The sequence below is a fragment of the Fukomys damarensis genome, unplaced genomic scaffold (genome assembly GCF_012274545.1).
Source record: "Fukomys damarensis isolate Sample0158 unplaced genomic scaffold, DMR_v1.0_HiC HiC_scaffold_19, whole genome shotgun sequence".
Taxonomy (NCBI): domain Eukaryota; kingdom Metazoa; phylum Chordata; class Mammalia; order Rodentia; family Bathyergidae; genus Fukomys; species Fukomys damarensis.
Window position 1 is genome coordinate 61,892,882 of NW_022900931.1, and position 5,425 is coordinate 61,898,306.

Here is a 5,425-nt window from a genome sequence, read left to right on the forward strand (position 1 = left end):
AAAGCTGGGTGTGGGGGTGCGTACCTGTAATCCCAGCCACGAAAGGGCCGGGGATATAGCTCAGGGATGGAGCCCAGCCAGGATTCCATTCCCAGTAACAAAGGAAAAAGGAGAGCGCGAGGAAGGAGGAAGGGAAAATGGGGTAGCTAGGAGTGACAGATGGGCTGCGAAGCTCTGAGATAAGAGATTTGGGGGGACAGAGGCGAGTAGAGACAAACTCAAAGAACTGGAGCTGAGTGTGTGAGTGCGTGCCTATAACCAAGACTCGGGAGGCTGAGGCAGGAGGATCACCTTGAGGATGGGAGCGTGGGCACCTGTGGCTCGGCTTTGCCATTGGCTGAGGGATGTCACCTCCCGAGCCTGCTCTCTGTGGCATCCTAGAGACAGGTAGGTCACACATTGGTCCCTAGGGGTCTCTGCAGTGCCAGGGAACGGAGGCCGGAAGTTGCGGGGGAGGGACAGGCAGCTGGAGCTGCTGCCCAGACTGTCCAGCGGAGAGGCCTTCCTCCACCAGCTTTGCCCAGCCACAGGGGGGACGTGGTGACACACTGGGGAAACCACCTTCGAGGCAACAGAGCAGTCTGCCCAGAGACCCAGAGTGAAAAGCTCACAGGACAAACGAGACGTCGAAACCTCATGCTGAATCCACTTAGTACAGACTGGATCGAAATAAAAAAGGCCTGAGCCCTGGGTTAACCCCTTCTCACAGAAAAGTCAATCAAACAAACTCGAAACAAGAAAAAAGATGGGGCTGTTAGCTTAGATCCGAATACGAGCGATCAAAGGCCCCACTGGAGTCGGGAACAGCGTGCTGTCCTTGCCACCTGGTGCAGCTTGGTGCTGAGTGAACGGAAGGGCCCAGCACAGCCCCTCAGCTGCCTGAGTGTCCCCGGTGGGCACCGAGCGCCCGGGCGGATGGACCCTTCCGCCTCTGCCTACATGGACTTCGTTTTCTTGTTCTTTCTTGATTTTTTCCCCCCATTACTGGGACTAGAAACCAAGGATACACTACCATCCAGGTAACATCCCGGCGCTTTTTTATTTTTTAGATTAGTTTTGCTTTTGTTTTGTTTTGTTTTATTTACAGTGCTGGGGATAGAACTCAGGACCTCACATACGATAGGCAAGAATTTCATGACGGGGCCAGGGATTTAGCTCAGTAGTTCCGCCGCCTAGGTCTAGAGTTAGATCCCCGGTACAAAACAAAAAACTCCACGATAAGGCTATATCCCCAGTCCTCCTTTTTATTTTTTGAGACAGGCTCTCAGTTAATTTGCTTGCGCTGGTCTCAAACTCAAAGTGATCCTCCTGCCTCAGCCTCCTGAGTGCTGGGATTACAGATGTGCGGCACCTCGCCTGGCTTAGCTCATATTTTTAATACAATAGATGCCCCCTCATCCACCAGGGACCTGTTCCAAAACCCCCAGCAAATGCCAGAAGCCACAAATAGTACTGAACCTTTGGTATGTTTTTTCAGATAGATAGATATTGATATAGTTTAATGTATAAATGAGGTACAGTAAGAGATTAGTAACTTTCAAAAAATAGAACAAAAAAATAAATTGGAACAAATTTTGTAAAAGTCAGGTACAGTGGCACACATTTCTAGTCCCAGGTACTTGGGCGGCTGAGGCAGGAAGATCACTGCAAGCTTGAAGCCAGCCTGGACTCCCTAGTGAGTATAAAACCAGTTTGAATTACAAGTAAGATTCTGAAAAAAACAAAACAAAAAAATTAAAACAACATACTGTAATATAATTATTTTAAACCTACTAACTATATCTGTAATGTTCCATTTAATAATTTGGACTAAGATTGACTGTAACTACATTTATAAGCTTTTGGTTGCTAGGATAACAAGGTTTGTTGCCTGACATACAAGGTTTGAGCAAAATATACAGTGAAGGTTTAAATGCAAATTTTATTACAGCCAGGCATAGTGGCGCACGCCTATAATCCCAGCACTCAGGATGCTGAGGCAGGAGGATTGCTATGAGTTTGAGGCCAGCCTGGGCTATGGAGCAAAGACCCTGCCTTGAAAAAAATTTATTACAGTAAAAGACACATTACTATTAATCCCCTCAAAATAGTCCCCTCCCTTCGAAGACACTTCTGCCACCCTTTCTGGCTCTTTCTGAAGCAGTCCTGGAGTCCTCTTTCCTCCCTTCTTTCTTTTTTCTTGGTTCCAGAGGTTGAACTCAGGACATTGCGCTTGCAAGACAGACAGCAGAACCACTGAGCTAATCTCTGGCCCTGGGGGGACAGTTTTGATCCAGACCATAATAGTAAATAAAACTCTGAAGCGGGGAGAGACTACTGTATGTCCAGGTCTCATCCTTTGTGTCATCTATCTGCCTCCCTGCTTGTGTGGCTCTTGGGTCCTCTTTCTTTAGTACCAGAGATCGAACTCAGGACCTTGTGCTTTCGAGGCAGGCAGCGGCACCACTGAGCTACACCCCCGGCCCTGACATCTTATTAAAATTTTTAAAAAGCCAGGCATGCTGGTTCTTCCCATAATCCCAGCCCCGGGGAGGCTGAGGCAGGAGGATCACCAGGAGTTCGAGGCCAGCCTGGGCTACATAGTGAGTTCAAGGCCAGCCTAGGCTACGTAGGATGGCCCTGACTGAATAAACAAACGAACAGAAGATGCAAGTGTAGGTGGGAGAATTTGGTGGGACCAAGGGAAGTGCTTGGGAGGAAGCTGGACAGAGTCTGCAAGGCACAAACCAGTTATTCCGCCATGGAAGGAAATGGGAGGGACAGGGAGAGGCCAGGCTTCCCTTAGTCAGCGAGGGAGGGGGCAGAAAGACACCCCTGAGGACAGACCCTGGGGCGTTGAGGGGAGGGGAAAGGGAGACCCCAGAGAGGAAGGGGTTCTCTGCTCAGCACCTGGGCCCCACATTAAGGAGCAGAAGGTCCAGGGCTCAGCCCCCAAGAGGGCTCCCATTTGCTAAGGTTCCCCCCTGCCTGGCCCCAGGCAGTTTGCAGACAGATGGCAGCCTGAGTCCACCTCATGGAACTGCTCCCCCCAGCCTGGCTGGGCCCTGGAGGAAGAGGATGGAGTGAAAGGTGAGCCAGGGCAGTGGGGCTCCAGGAGGTAAAAACAAGTCTATAATGAGCTTCCCTCATTCAGCAACCTTCCGTGGCTCCCTACTGCTCCCGGGAGCAGGATCACTGTTCACAAGGCATTCAGGGCTGCGGGAGGCACTACTCACACACACACCCACTGCTCCCTCTGTCTCCGCCATGCTTGGTGATGTCACTGTTCCCCTTCCCAGGAATGCCCTTTCCCATGGCCCCTACTATAAAGATGAAGTCTGGATGTCTAGGATTCTGAAAAGTTTTATCATCACGCCTCTCCCCGCCCTTGGGACATTGCAGGAATCCGTATCTCTTCTGGACTTGGACAGATTTTATCAGTAAGGCTATGTTTGCTTACAAATGACCAAAAAATGAAAAAAATAACTGAGTAAAAATTTGATTCCGGGCGTGGTGACACACTCCTGAAATCTGAGCACTTGGGAGGCTGAAGCAGGAAGATCATCAGGAGTTAGAGGCCAGCCTGGGCTACATAGCAAGACCCTGTCTCAAAAAAAAACAAACAATAAGAACAACACACACACATACACGCACAAAACAAACAAAAAAAAAACTGACGTAGGTGAAAAGGGACCAATTATTTAGCATTTAAGTGGGAAGTGCAAAGACAGGTTTACCTTCAGGCACAGCTGGATCTAGGCGCTCAGTTCCATTCCCATTCCTGAACCAAAGCCAGGGACATTGAGTGTTCTGTTTTGCCAGGCTCACGTTAGGCCTGCTCCGTCCCAGAAAGACTTGAGTGATAAGGAAAGCTGTGGAATGCAGCAGCTGCTGCCAGAAAAAAGAGCGAGGTAATGAGCAGGTGAAGCACGCCATGTTGACTCCACTCCGAGGCCCTTTCAGGAAGCTGCGTCCCCACCTCCTGAGTCCAAGGCTCCTCAGCCAAGTGTGGCCTCAGGAACTCCTCGACCCTGGACGTTGACCCCTCCCCAGGCGCGGGGCCCACCTAGTCATCTGTCAGCAGAGCGCACTGCAGTCTGCACTCCCAGGCTCCCGCGGGGCCCGTCCCACCCACCCGCTGGCAGGACAGAGGTGGGTGCTGGGGACCTTCCTGCTCCCCGCAGGCGTGGGCACATGCGCTCCTGGCGAGCCCAGGGGGCACCAGCGCTCGTTCGTGGCACACTCATGTGTTCGTTTGTTCGCGCTCAGTGGTGCCGAAGCCCGAGATGTTTCTTATCTGGAGGTCCGCACAGCAGAGGCGCCGAGACAGAGGTGGCCAGGCCACAGCCCCAGACTGTCCCAACCCCAGCCTGCTACTTCCACTCCGTGAAGTGGGGTTACCATCGTGTCCCATTCACAGAGTTTGGGGAGGAATAAAGTTAGACAAATAATACACTTAAAACAGTTCCACAACTGCCTTTTTTTTTTTTCTGTACTGGGAATTGAATCTAGCACCTTCCCACTGAGCTACACCCCTTTCCTTTTTTATTTTGACACAGGGCTTCCCTAAATTGCCCAGGTGGCACTTCACTTTGTTTGTTTGGTTATGTGCAGCACCACTGAGCTAACTCCGCCCCCACCTCTGTTTGTTTGTTTGGTACCAGGGATTGAACTCAAGTCTTTGAGGTTGAGAAGCAGGCAGCGGCACCACTGCGCTAAATCCGTGTGTTTGTTTGTTTGTTTGTTTTTGAGACAGGATCTTGCTCTATAGTTCTGGCTGGCCTTGGGTTCACTGTGTAGCCTAGACTGGCCATGAACTCCTGGCAATCTTCCTGCCTCAGCCTCCCCAGTGCTGGGATTACAAGCGTGCACCACCAAACCCCACCAGTAGCATCTGACTTTGTAACTCTGATTCTGGGGCAGGTCACTTCATCTCTCTGTGCCTCAGTGTCCTTATCATGTAAGGCACTATGTGGGTTGAGATAACACTTGCAGTGCTGGGCACAGTGGTGCACACCTGTAGTCCCTGCGCTGGGGAGGCTGAGGCAGGAGGATCACCAGGAGTTCAAGGCCAGTCTGAACCTCATAGTGAAACCCTGTCTCTAAATAAAGAAACAAACAGGGCTGGGGATTTAGTTCAGTGGTTCTGCCACCTGCTTCTCAAGTGTAAGGTCCCAAATTCGAGTCCTGAGGGGGGAAAAAGAAGTATAAAGAAACAAACAAATAGAGGTAACAGGTTGTGCATTTAGATCAGCATCTGGGCACAGTGCGTGTTAAGTATGCTTATCAACAGTACCTTTACCAACTCTTGGACGTGAGTCAGCAAAAGCCTTTGGGTAGGACAGCCAGATGTGTGGCTGGTGGACATGATCCACCCTCCGGGACAAGAAGCCTTCACACGCCAGCTACAGAGCAGCTCGCACTCTGCCCGCTCGGAGCCTCCGGG